Source organism: Papio anubis, chromosome 2, assembly GCF_008728515.1.
Source record: "Papio anubis isolate 15944 chromosome 2, Panubis1.0, whole genome shotgun sequence".
Taxonomy (NCBI): domain Eukaryota; kingdom Metazoa; phylum Chordata; class Mammalia; order Primates; family Cercopithecidae; genus Papio; species Papio anubis.
The window spans coordinates 163,348,412-163,363,337 of NC_044977.1; the positions used below are offsets into that span (position 1 = coordinate 163,348,412).

The window sequence follows — 14,926 nt, forward strand, 5'->3', positions numbered from 1 at the left end:
AGATACTTATACTAAAAAAGTTACTCATTATTTATCTGAAATTCAAACGTAACTGGGCATTTTGTTTTATCTGGCAAACCTACCTTTAAAAAATGCCCTAGGAAGACATGGTCATTCTCCTCTCGATGCTAGTGAATGGATATGGTGTCTAGAACTATTACAGCTGTCTTGCTTTCAACCTTGGGAACAGTTTGTTCTGGGAAGGGCAGGTCAGGGCAGAGAGATGGCAAGAAACTGCATCCTTGAAGACACAGATGAGCTTCTAAATTAGTGGTTCTAAACCTTGACTACATATTTGAATAATCCAGGAAGTTTTTAACAATTACTAATGCCCACGCTCCGCTGGAAAGATTCTCAGTTCTCCTGTGACCAGTATTGATTAAAACACTCTCCCAGGTGATTCTAACGTATGCTTGGGAATGGGAAGTCCTTTGAACTTGAGCTAAATAACTTTCCTTGTTAGTGGAATCAGTGTGAGTCGCATTTTCTGCTACATGTAGCTGAAAGCATCCTAAATAAAGACGGTCTCTGGAGTGAAACGCAAGGTCCAGCATTTAAACATTTTATAATTAGTCCACCTTGGAAATTTAAATCACAATTTCTGGCAAAAGAATTAGGACTGCTCATTTATTTGGGAAAAAGCTCATGTCTCAGCCCAACTTTCAAACCTAAATCCGAAATCAAGGATGTCAAAAAAACTCTGGTCATAACAGAGGGCTGAAGATGTATGACTGATTATAGACATTAAGAAAACAATCAATACCTCATTTATCCTGGGCAATAAACAGATATTCATGTTTTCATCACCGTCCAGCTAAAATGATATTAGTTTGACTTGTCTAGAGCCAAATTTAAGATTTCCATAAATGTTAACATCATCAAATATTGGTATCATGCTGATTTCATTCTTGTTTTCAGAAGCATTATTCCTGATATTTTATGGAATATTTTCACATCATGACACATGAATAACATGTATCATGTACAAATGTAGAGTGTACAAATATGCTTCAAACCCAAATGGTTGCTTAGAATCCAGACTGAGAACATCTCAAAGTTAAGCAATTTGGCAGCACTTCTCACTGTTTTCAGTTGATTGGGACATTGCATTGAGGCCTCCTTCAATTTTTGGACCATGTGGTAGTATATATGTGTATTTTGGGCAGATTAATGTTATAATTTGCAAATTATTTACTTGTTAGTGGGATCCTTGAGATATCTGAAGGGACCTACGGAAGGACTCAGGTAAATGTTGCAAACTGCCCCACCTTTGGGATAGCCTCCAGGAATAAAAAGTTGATGATGATCAAGAGGCCACAGTGATTACCTGGAGGTAATCCTTGATGTTGATCTGAAAGGCCCTTTTTGCTGCACAGACAAGGTATGGTTGAATTTGGTTTATTTAATGAGATCAGGCCATCTTTCAGAGTTCATCACAGAGGCAAAAATAAGAAAGATATCAAATGTTAAAGCAGAACGATAAGAACATTAAAGGTGAAAAAAGTAGAGAAATGTGACCGTGAAAGCCAGAAATCTGAGTCTAGTCTTGGATCTATGAATAAACAATGAGCTAGGGAGGGGAAAGGAGGGACTTTCCCTTTTCACAATTTTTTTCAAGTAGAAATAATTTTCTTATTCTTTTCTCTCTTTTCAAACATAGCCTATAACTTTTTAGGATTTAACATAAAGCCAGTTTGTTCTTGGCTTATTACAACACCATATTTTGCTGTTAAAGTTCCTGTCTACTGACCAAAGTAACTATGGAAAGCAACATGTTGACTGGACATGATAAGGCCATAGATAGAACTGTACATGAGCACTGTACTATAGTTCAGGGGTCCTCAAACCCCAGGCTGCAGACCAGTAGCTGTTCGTGGCCTGTTAGGAACCAGGTTCCACAGTAGGAGGTGAGCAGCAGGCAAGCAAGCATTACCACCTGAGCTCTGCCTCCTGTCAGATAAGCAGCAGCATTAGATTCTCATAGGAGGGGAACCGCATTGTGAACTGCACATGTGAGGGATTCAGGTTGCGTGCTCCTTATGAGAATCTAATGTCTGATGACCTGAGGTGGAACAGGGAACATGTTTGATCCTGAAACCATGCCCCTGCAACTGCATCTGTGGAAAAACTGTCTTCCATGAAACAGTACCTGGTGACAAAAAGGTTGGGGACTGCTGCTATAGTTGGTAACAATTCTAAGGGAAATTGTCATCTTAAATAAAAAGGAAGTTTGGAAATTTGATTATATTACCTTCTGGTGACCCACACATTCAATGCTTTTTAAATCCTTTGGCTACACTGTAACGTCATGGCTGAATAGGGTTTTAGTTTTTTCAGATGTTTTAAAAAATTTCTCCTGAGCAACTGTATTTAACGAGCAAACATTCCATACCAAGGTCGATCTTATTCAAGCCAAGTCCAATAGTTTAGTCAAATACAACTTATAACAAAGTGAATCTGATAAAGTTGTAAGGATAAACATGCGTATTAAGAGGATTAATAATTAGGCATAAATGGGCAACTCTGTGTAAATGACTTGGTGTGCTTGGTATTATTCTTATGGCCAAATGAATTATTTGTTTTTTTCTCTTCTTATTAGTTCTTCATGTTACTGCTAACATGTTTTCCTGGGAAAATCCAAGTTTTTTTTATCATCACTGCCACAAATTAGAAAGGTCCTGATTTTTTCCAATAGTTGCAGTTCCCTCTTCATTAACTTAGGGCCTTGAATAACTTAAAGCATGCCTTTAATTTAATTTACTCCCCAACTTCACCCTCTTTCAGTGAAGAATTTGGAGAGTGAAAAAAAAAAATTGCCTCATTCTCCAGGCAAATATGAACCCCAGACCAGGGTGTGCTGCTTAGTGAACAGAGCATGAGCTTGGTTTTTAGCCCCTGGGTTGTCTCTTTCTCCCATGCTTCAGGCATGAGATTCCTGGTGCTTACTGCCAGCAATGCTTCCAGGTGTATTAATTTCTGACATATGGACAACTTGGGGCAGAAAGTTGGGAGGGTAAATAGCAGAGATAAGGAAAAGAGAGGAAGCTTGGGTAAAGGTGCCTGATATGGTTTGGATTTTCAAATCTCGTTTGGATTTTCATCCCTGCCCAAATCTCATCTTGAATTGTAATCCCTAGTATTAGAGCAGAGGAAGGATGGGAGGTGATCATCTGGATCACGGGGGTGGATTTCCCTCTGGCGGTTATTGTGATAATAAGTTCTCATGAAATTTGGTTTTTAAAAGTGTGTAGCACCTTCCCCTCACTCTCACTTCCTCCTTCTCTGGTTGTGTAAGATGTGAATCCTTCCTCTTCACCTTCTGCCATGATTGTAAGTTTCCTGAGGCTTCCCCAGGCATGCTTCCTGTACAGCATCTGGAACTTTGAGCCAATTAAATCTTTCTTTATACATTACCCAGTCTCAGGTAGTTACTTATAGTAATATGAGAATGGACTAATACAGAAAATTTGTACTAGAAGTGTGGCAGCATTGCTACAAAGACACCTGAAAATGTAGAAGTGACTCTGGAACTGGGTAACAGGCAGAGGTTGGAACAGTTTGGACAGCTTAGAAGAAGACAGGCAGATGAAGGAAAGTTTGGAACTTCCTGGAAACTTGTTAAACTTTTGTGACCAAAATGCTGACAGTGATATGGGCAATGAAGTCCAGGCTGAGATAATCTCAGATAAAGATGTGAAACTTATTGGGAATTAGAGTAAAGGTTACTTTTGTTATGCATTAGTAAAGAGACTGGTGGCATTGTGCCCCTGCTCTAGGGATCTGTGGAACTCTAAACTTGAGAGTGACAATTTAGGGTATCTGGTGGAAAAAATTTGTAAGAAGCAAAGTGTTCAAATGCAGCCTGGCTGCTTCTAACAGCATATGGTCATATGCATGAGCAAAGAGGTGATCTGAAACTGGAACTTATGTAACAGGGAAGCAGAGCATAAAAGTTTGGAAATTTTGCAGCCTGGCCCTGTGGTAGAAAAGAAAAATCCATGTTTCTGGGAGGAATTTAAGCTGGCTGCAGAAATTTGCATAAGTAAAGAGGAGTGAATGTTAATAGCCGAGACAATGTGAAAAATGCCTCAAAGGCATCTCAGAGACCTTTGTGGCAGCCCCTTCCATCACAGGCCTAGAGGCCTAAGAGGGAAGAATGGTTTTGTGGGCTGGGCCCAGGGCCCTGCTACCCTGCACAAACTTGGGACACTGCTCCTTGTATCCCAGTTGTTCCCATTCCAGCCATGGCTAAAAGGGCCTAAGATATCTCAGGCCATTGCTCCAGAGAGTGCAAGCCACAAATCTTGGTGGCTTCCATGTGGTGTTAAGCCTGTGGGTGTTGAGAGGACAAGAGTTGAGGTTTGGGAACCTCCACCTAGATTTCAGAGGATGTATGGAAATGGCTGGATGGTGGAGGTCTGCTGTAGGGCTGACTCCTCACGGAGACCCTCTACTAGGACAGTGCAGAGGGGAAATGTGGGATTGGAGCCTCCACACAGAGTCTCTGCTGGGGCACTGCCTAGTGGAGTTGTGACAAGAGGGACACTGTCCTCCAGACCCCAGAATGGTAGATCTATTGACAGCTTGCACTGTGTGCCTGGAAATGCCACAATCACTAAATGCCAGCTTGTGAAAGCAGCTGAGGGGGCTGTACCCTGCAGAGCCCCAGGGAGGGAGATCCCCAAGGCCTTGGGAGCCCACCCCTTACATGAGTGTTGTCTGGATGTGAGACATGGAGTCAAAGGAGATTATTTTGGAGCTTTAAGATTTAATGACTGCCCTGCTGGGTTTCAGACTTACATGGGGCCTACAGCCCCTTTGTTTTGGCTGATTTCTCCCTTTCGGAATGAGCATATTTACCCAGTGCTTGTACTCCATTGTATCTTGAAAGTAACTAGTTTTTGATTTTATAGGCCCATAGGTGGAAGGGACTTGCCTTGTTTCATATGAGACTCTGGACTGTGGACTTTTGAGTTAATGATGAAATGAGTTAAGACTTAGGACTGTTGAGAAGGGAGGATTATATCTTGCCATATGAGAAGGACATGAGATTTGGGAGGAGCCAGGTACAGGATAATATGGTTTGGATTTGTGTCTCCACCCAAATCTCATCTTGAATTGTAATCCTCTGAGTTGGAGGAGGGCCTGGTGGGAGGTGACTGGATCCTGGGGTGGATTTCCCCCTTGCTGTTCTCATTATAGTGAGTTCTCACAAGATTTGGTTGTTTAAAAGTGTGTACCACCTCCCCCTTCATTCTCTCTTCTTCCTTCTCCAGCTGCTTCTTTGCCTTCCGCCATGATTGTAAATTTCCTGAGGCCGCTGCAGCCATGCTTCCTGTACAGCCTGAAGAACTGTGAGTCAATTAAGCCTCTTTTCTTTATAAATTACCCAGTCTCAGGTAGTTCCTGATAGCAATATGAGAATGGACTATTACAGTGCCCAAGCCTTCAACTGACCCTCTGGGCATAGAAGCTCTAGCTATGAGGAACAACCAAAAGGGGATTCCTTAGTCCTAAGTTTTCAGGGGCAAAGTGAAGGCCACCTGCCTGATACAGATTCCCCCTTTATCAACAGGCCTAGAATTTCTATGACAGAAGTAAAGCAATTCTTTCTGCAATGAAAGCCCAGTGGATTAAAAATATAACTTCCTGGAAAAGTTTACATACGTGTTCAAAGGATAAATGATGAGATGCCTGGGACAAGAGGTTTAAAAGCAGGAAGACACTGTGTAGGAGAAGGTGGTGGTGCCACTGAGGGGGAAAGAAGAGGACAACTGTGCAGACTCTGCAATCTGACCTCTGGCCTTGGCTGACCTCCAATTGCCCAGATAAGTCAAAGCCCTCATTTCCTTCCCTGTCATGCACATCTGCACTTTAGGGTACGAATAACTGTCCCCAAGGCAATGTGGCACTGAAAGAATATACAAATGTCAAGTTTCAAGAAAGGTCACTAGAAAGAAGCAAATGCTATCAATGACACATTTAATTTAGCATGATTCAAACCCACAAAATATTTCTGGCCTGGGATTGTAAATATTTCTAATTGCTTCACTTGAGCTTTCCCCAAACCACTGTCTATGCCTCCCGGCCAGTATTCACAGCATGGGTACAATCTGGCATCTTTGCATTTTACACAGAGGATGGAGATAAAGATAAGTGATGGAGGAAAAAGACCCAGCACAAGGTGAATGAGTGTTTCACTCAACCCAAAGGGCACTGTTCTGTAAAGGATGTTGCAGCACTCCATTTCCTGTGATTCTGCGGTTTCTCAGATTTTTTTAAATTTAAAATAAATGTATTGCACCATAAGGATTTTAAAAAGTTGGTTGTAAAACCTGTTTACAAAAGCTAAAGTAAAATGTCATGCTAAAACTGTTGAAAATGGAGGGCTTTTTATGATGCTCCCTTTGATGTTCACATTTCCTTGCAATGGAGTTACATGATTTGGGTGATGCAAAAAGATGGAGAAAGAAGGAAAGAATTCTCTCATAAAGATATACAGTCTACCCTTCCTGACCTTGAGTACATTTACTGGCAGACAGATTGTAAACAAGGTTTATAAAACATTGAATGACTAAATGTATGTTTCAAATATCCAGGTTAATTTGGCCTTAGATTAAAATTACTAACATGAGACTTAAACTGCTGATGTTTAAATTCATTTTATATCTATTCATTTCAATAAACTATATTAAATGGGAATGTATTTTAAATGGGACAGTATTTTAATCCAGTTATCATTAACACTACTGATTAAACAAGAAGAGATTACATATGTGTACTTTTGACTTGAAAATCCTATAATTAGATGAACTCTAGATTCCAGTTTTCAATTCCATCCCTAACCTCATAAAGAAATCTACTGAAGTCAGTGCTTTCCACATAACATGTTTTCCTAGGAAGTATACGTCACTGACTGAGAAGAAAATCAGGTAACTAGGAAAATTCTAGTCTTCTGGGAAGGCTGCTCTGCTCAGTTTCTCCCTTCCAACCACCAATTTAACTCTAGTTGCCTGAAAAATCTACCAGTAAAATATGACTGGTGACAGCAGAACTGCCTCTTTTCAAATGCAAATCCTTCAGGAAAGGATTAAATAAACCATTTTGGCAATTAATACTTCAAGGGTAATTTACCTATCAAATGGTTGGCTGCCTCATCACATCCCCCCACCTGCTGGTCCTCTGTCATGAGCCTCTCTTAACCCTTCTCCTTACCAGAGATTGGTTAAGAAGTGGGCATGGAATTTAATTCTGGTCAGTGATATGGGAAGGAAAGACTGCTGGGGAATTCCCAAGTAGCCTTCTCTAGAAGGGGTGTGCATGCACGTGTGTGTGATGTAATTGGCTCTGTGTCAGCCCCCTTGAGAGAACACAATGAGAGCCAAGTTGAAGATAAAGCCACCACACTAAGGACGGCAGAGTGGAAAGATGGTGATGCTACTGAACAGCTGAATAATCCAACCGCAGACCTATTTCAGGACTTTTTGTTATGTGAAATAATAAACAACAAATTTCCTCATTTGATATAATACTTTCTCTTATTTTTACCCAAAGCAACTTAATACAATTCTAACTATTTTAGACGTGTCAGGGGATGTGAAGGAGAAGAGAACTCCTGTAGAAGGTATTGTTGACTGCTTACTCAATATCCACCACTACCACCTGTCCTAGGAAGTTATTTTCCTAAGGGAAAATAATGGTTATATCTAATGGGAGAAGAAATACATCAGTGGTTCAGATCTATCTCTTACAGGAAGCTTGTCTAGACCAACACAGCCCATGGTGGTCTGTCATCTAACACCATTTTGTTTACTGTCTTTATTGTTCATATGGCATTTAATCATATTATGCATCTCATGTGGATGAGATATTTTAATTTAGTTTAATTACTTAACTTTCCCCCATTCCAATTTCACTCTAAGCATCCTCATTAGGATTGCTCTCTTATGTTTCTTAAACACACATAATGTCTTAAATTATAATTTCTAGATCACGGCCTGAAATAGGTTAGGCAATTCTCCAGTTGTCTAGAAGTAAGAGTCTGCTTTCAAAGTCATTTTCATTTATCTGACACTTTTTGGTATTTTGTCACGACAAAGAATAGATGAGTATTACAAAAATAAATTATATTCGTATGACCATAGTATACGTTCAAACAATCAAAGAGCAATGATGAATGCATACGGGGTCACAGGGGTCATAAAGACACAGGATAGTCACCCCACTGTAGTGCTGTGAGCCTTCAGGTAAGGGAGTGTCTCATTATGCATCCTGTTTTATGCAGAGACTTTCAGCTCAGACCTTTTTTGATATCCTGTGGTTTAGAGAGGATTCTGATCCATGGATACTTTTAGATCTTTGGAGGTTGGTATGTATTATAATTACTACAAATCATGCCAAAATATCATGCAGTTTATCAGGAAATTTACAAAATACTTCTGGTTGGCTGGTGTGCTTAAATATTATAACTTATTCACAGACACAAGTCAGTTTTCGAGTTTTTCTTTTTTCTTTTTATTTGTTTATTGAGACAGGGGCTTGGCTCTGCTGCCCAAGCTGGAGTACAGTGGCACAATCATAGCTCACTGCAGACTTGAACTCCTGGGCTCAAGTGATCCTCACACCTCAGCTTCCCTAGTAACTGGAGACTACAGGTGCATGCCACTATGCCCGGCTAATTTTTTGTTAATGTTTTTGTAGACATGGGGTCTCACTATGTTGCCTAGGCTGATAATTTTTCTTATACCCTATTTTTCATATACTTTAACCTTAGCAAAGATATTCTTAGAAAATGATTTGGCAACAATCATAGAATATGACTAACAGTGCTAAAACAAGTAAAAATTTATTTAACAGAAGAATGACCACCTAAAAATAGACTTCTAGAAAGCTAGGTATTAGATGTGATTTATACTATCATGTAAAATAAAGCATAAAAATTAAACATATCAAAATGTTTTATTTTCTCTTCAAGACAAACCAATACCAATCCTCAAAGTAATAGTACTAATAATGAAGTGAGGTCATTTAAAAAACTTTCTACTAGTTTTCACATTTCAGTAAAGAAGTATAATGATGTCTTTTATAAAAATCTGGCACAAGGCTTAATTGTTACCTCTTTAAAGACTAAGCTGAATCTTGCCCTCTTTCATTACATAGCCAAATCATTGGCATTAACAGGAATAAATGTGATACTTCTTTTTTATCTAAAGAAGATAGGCTGTGGATTATAGAAAGGGTATGTATGATACATAAAAAGGCAGTATTGAGACAAAACAAGTTCTACAACACACTATATGATGCTTGTCCAGGATATGTCATACCTATGTAGATTCTGACAATCATTTCTCAGAACCATTACAAGCAGATTTTACCATACTTCGACTGATAGCTACTACTTGATTATCTTAAGTTTTATGTCTCTTTCTACCACTATTTTGGCAATTAACATCAACAATTTCTTGATCCTGAACCACTTTAAAAGATGAACTGAGTCTTGAAATCTGAAAGGTATCATCATATAGTTTAAGGGACAAGAGACCCAAACCAAGAGATGTCTTTACTTTCATTTCTGGCCACTTGTTTGTATAAGAAATTTAAGTGAAAAGCTATCTTGAACGTTTTTCAGGATATGGAATATCACTGTATCACATTGCACTGGCCTGGAAATGAAAGCAAATTGGACCCATGTATGGTAGGTACCTAGTCATAGGCTCTGGTGTCCTGGGACCACTCTAGTGGCAGCAGGCAGCTCCCATGGGAGAATGAGTCCCAGCTATGGGCCTAAACATTTTCCAACTGTGCACTGTTATGCTGTGATAACCATCGGTCTCAGAAGCTTAGATCAGCAAAAGCTGATTTCTCCCTCATTCTTCATGTCTACCATGAGTTGGCAGGGAGGTTCTGTTCATGGTGTCACAGGGAAAGACAGCTGTGGATGGTCTTGCAGTGACAATACATATATGTCACTTTCAGTCACAATGCAGTAGAGAGAACCAGTCATATGATTTTGACAGATCATAGGGACAAGGAGGTGCAATCCTATTAAGTGCCCAGAATGGGCGAGAACTGGCAAAGTGTACTGACTTAACACACTATTTAATAAAATAATAAGATAAAACTACTACTTGGAAAAGCATGAGCTTATTTATCTTAAAAATTTCTGCCTACTTCCTTCCCCAAAGTTAGCAAATATACTAAATTTTGAATGATTACTTGCATTCTGTCTCTTGGTTCACAGCAAGTCTATGTAGAGAGTTAGATTCACTTTATTTCTATTTTTACTTAACTTCTCAGTTTTAAGTTAAAGTATCATCATAAAGAAAAGCAATTAATTGGTGTTGCAGACTAATCCATATGCCACCAAAATATGATAGAATGCAAATGAAACCTGTCTCCATATGCCTTTCTCATTTGTTATTCTCTTACTCTGGTTCTTCACAGACACGTTCTTTGTACATGCAGATTATCTCCTCTTCTAATTTATTATGCCAAAATATTCTATTTTGTTGTAATTTTTAGTTGTTATTTTTAATCTAAGTTATATACGTAACACTTATATAAGTGTTAATAAAGTGAAATGGTCAATACAATGAAATAGTGCTTTATTCAACTGTTTCTGTTATGAAGAACAGTTCCTCACAACCCCACCCTCTACTTCTTGCTCCCCAGAAACAACCACTTTAAATTCTTTTACCCATTTTGTTTTTTTCACCTCTATATCATCTATGTATCTATGTATCTATCTAGTCTATCTAAGACAAGCTCTTGCTCTGTACCTCAGGCTGGAGTACAGTGGCACAATCACTGCTCACTGCAGTCTTGATCTCCCAGACTCAAGTGATCCTTTTACCTCAGTCTCCCGAGTGGCTGGTACTACAGGTGCATACCACCATACCTGGCTAATGAAAAATTTTTTTTTTTTTGTAAGGACAGGTCTCACTATATTGCCTAGGCTGGTCTCAAACTCCTGGACTCAAGCAATACTCTCGATTCAGCCTCCCAAAGTGTTGGGATTACAGGTGTGAGCCACCACAGATGGCCTTTATCTCTAACTTATCTAGCCACTTCTTGATTTCTCTTGAGTATTATCCCCTGATTCCCCACTATGGAAGATAAAGATTTAGTTGTATTGACCACTACACCACCTGCTCCCTCCTCTCCTCCTCAGGCAAACACGTAGTTCCCATGCCCCATCTTCTCAACAGGTATAGTGTGATTCTGATTAGATTAATATTCAATAGGCTTACATTATAATGTCTATGTAAATGTTAATCCCAGCTCAGTTATAAGGTTTATCATAACCTTTCTTTCTTTTCCTACACATACTTTGTTTTTCTTTGGGGTTACCAATTGTCCTTTTTTGGGGTTAGTTTAGCTTTTATAAAGCTATCACCCAAACTCATGCCTAGTTGCATACATCTCTCAATTTGTTAAAGTATATTAGTCATTCTTCCAATTTTATCTTTTTGAATAAATCTTTCTGGAAACTTCCAACTTGCTCCAATCTGGGCTTGCTACTACTTTCTGGGTCTGCTATTTAGCAGTGCTAGAGTCTCTGGATCTCCATACATTATCATTCTGGGGATCTTTTTGTTTTGCTTTGGATCCTCTATTTCCTAGTTCTTAGGTATTCCTCCTCCTTAGTTTATGTCCTCATTTTTGTACAGCATGTCCTCCAGTGGATTCCCAGGGTACATGAGAATCATTTTTTTGAATCTTTAATGTCTAAACATGGCTTTATTTTACACTCAAAATTAACTACTAGTTTAGCCAGATGTTGAATCTAGGTTAGAAGTAATTTTTTCTCAGAACTTTTTTTTTTTTTTTTTTGAGATGGATTCTTGTTCTGTCACCCAGGGTGGAGTGCAGTGGCGTGATCTCGGCTCACTGCAACTTCCACCTACCGGGTTCAAGTGATTCTCCTGCCTCAGCCTCCCGAGTAGCTGGGACTATAGGCGCCCACCACCATGCCTGGCTAATTTTTGTATTTTTAGTAGCGATGGGGTTTCACCATGTTGGTCAGGCTGGTCTCGAACTCCTGACTTCAGGTGATCCACCTGCTTCGGCCTCCCAAAATGCTGGAATTACAAGCGTGAGTCACCACGCTCGGCCATTTTTCAGAACTTTCAAAGTATCGCTCCATTGTCTTGCTTTTGGTGTTGCTACTGAGAAGTCTGTAGCTATTTTAATTCCTCATTCTTTGTTAGAATCTTTCTTTTCCAACTCTATGAGTCAGTAAGATTCTTTTGTTTGCAGATTTCTGAACTTTTTCAGTAATACATCTGACTGTAGGTTTGTTTTTTCTTGAGTGGGTCAGTCTATGGACTTTTCCTATCTTAAGACTCAGTTATTTTATTAATGGAAAAATTTCTCAAATTGTATTTTTGATATTTCCTTCCTTTAATTTTCTCAGTTCACTCTGAAACTCCTATTTTCAAAAATTTCTGGGCCAGTTCTCTCATTTTCTTATGTTTTTCTCTCTTCTATTTATTTTATATTCTATTTTCAGGGGAGATTTCCTCAACTTTATCTTCCAACTCTTCCACTGAGTTTTACATTTTAGAAAAATGTATACATTAGAAAAGGTATTACATTAGAAAAATATAACATTTAGAGAACAAAAAAATGTATTAAAATATGATATTTGTTTTCTTGTTCTGCATAGCCTGTTTCCTCCCAGTTGCTTTTTTCTGTTTTTGTCTTTCATTATCAAATCCTCTCTTCAAGTGTCTGGTGATCCTTGGCTGTCTTGTCCATATAAAATAGTATAAACTAAAAAGCTAATAGGAAGTTCTGTTTGGATGGAGCTCGTTAATGGTGGGGTCCACTATAAAGTAACTGGGTATTTCCTTGGAGCACCCCTGGGGTAAGTATATTTATAGCTGTGTATGTGTGTGTGTGTCTTTTGCCTAGAGAAAACCCTTCCAAATCTCTTGCCTGAAGGCTATCCATACTGGTACTCTGGAAAGCAAGTTGGGGAGGCCTGGGGTCTCAAATTTAGCATTTAAGTGTTCACTACCCCTTTTCCAGTAGGGTGGTTCACATCGGAATGTGCCTGATCTCTCAGACCACACACATTCTGTTGTACACTTTTCAGAGAATTAAATTTTCAGTCTTTTGCTGATATAAGGAAGGAAATCCAATTCCTCTTTCAGAAGCTTCTGACCAGTTGTCTTGTCTTCAGTTCTACCTTCATCTTCACCTGTAGCTCCTGAGCTTCTAGAGAATTTTACAATGTAAGTCAAGCTGCTTCTTTGTTTTGACCTATCATTGACTTAAGGTTCAGCTTTCTTAGGCTGCTTAGTTGTCAATTTTCATCTGTTTTCCAAGTAACAATATTTTATTGCTACTGTTTTCTCTTTTGTTTTCTTATTTTTTGAGGGTTTATCTTTAACTGCCCTTGTCCTTGCACTGGAATTTTAGGAGGGAACAGAGCTAAATGCTTGCACTAAAGGTGCCATGTTTAAACTAAAGTTCCTCTCTGCTCTTTTATATACTACAGAATCACAGTTCCTACATATTGAAGGGATCCCTAAGAGGGCAGGTAGTTAAACTCTTTCCGTCAGAGAGCAAAAATGTTTAATTTGCAGATAAGGTGGTTAAAACTCCAGAAACTGAGTGTCTCGCCCCAAGAAATACAAAGTCACACAGATAGAGAACGTAATATTCTATGTACCTTAAATAATTATCTCTCAAAGGTTTAATTGTTTGTTTGTTTTTCTAATTTAGGATAATTTCAGTTATAGCTAGATCCTTTTCTGCCACAGGGCAGATGAGTTCTTATTAAGATATTAGGTGTTAAACTACAGTCATGTGACACGCAATGATGTTCTGATCAACAACAGACCACATATATGATGGTGGTCCCATAAGACTATAATGGAGCTAACAAATTCTATTGTCTAGTGACATCATAGCTGTCATAATGTCATAGTGCAATGGATTCAGTGTTTGTGGTGATGCCAGCCTACTGTGCTGCCAGTCATATGTAAGTATGGCACATACAATTATGTACAGTGAATAATAATAATCGATTGTGTTACTGGTTTATATATTTACTATACTATACTTTTTATCATTATTTATAATGTACTTCTAGTTACACATATTAAAAAAAGAGTTAACTTTAAAACAGCGTCACGCAGGTCCTTCAGGATGTATTCCAGAAGAAGGCATTGTTAACACAGGAGATGACAGCTCCATGAGTGTCACTGCCCCCCAAAGACCCTCCAGGGGGACAAAACTTGGAGGTGGAAACAATGATACTGATGATCCTGACCCTGGTTAGGCCTAGCCTAATGTGCGTGTCTCCATTTTTAACAAAAAGGCTTAAAAAGTAAAATAAAAAAATTCAAAAATAGAAAAAGATCACAGAATAAAGATGTAAGAAAAAGAATTTTTGTACAGCTAAAAAACGTGTTTGTTTTGAGCTAAGTGTTATTACAAAAGAAACAAAAATTTAAAAAAAAAGTTCATAAAGTAAAAGTTATAGTAAGGTAAGATTAATTTATTTTGAAGAAAGAACTATTGTTTAAATAAATTTAGTGTAGTCTAAGTGTACAGTGTTTATAAAGTCTACAGTAGTGCACAATAATCCTAGGCCTTCACATTCACTCACTGCTCACTCATTCCTTCGCCCAGAGCCACTTCCAAGCTCCATTCATAAGAAGTGCCCTAGACAGGTGTACCATTTTTTTTTTCTGTATACCTTACAATTTTCTGTACCTTTTATATGTTTAGATACAAAAATACTTACCATTGTTATAACTGCCTACAGTATTCAGTACAGTGCCATGCTTATATAGGTTTGTATCCTAGGAGTAACAGACTATACCATACAGCTTAGGTGTGTAGTAGGTGGTACCATTTCATTGTGTAAGTACACTCTACGATGTTTGCACTATGATGAAATTGCCTAACAACA

The 14,926-nt window shown here is 38.6% G+C and overlaps 1 protein-coding gene across 15 annotated transcripts in view; it reads right to left on the bottom strand.

Moving 5' to 3' along the window:
- Positions 1-14,926, bottom strand: part of TBC1D5 (TBC1 domain family member 5) — a 571,565-nt gene that overhangs the window by 50,638 nt on the left and 506,001 nt on the right. The gene's annotated exons all lie outside the window — the stretch shown is intronic.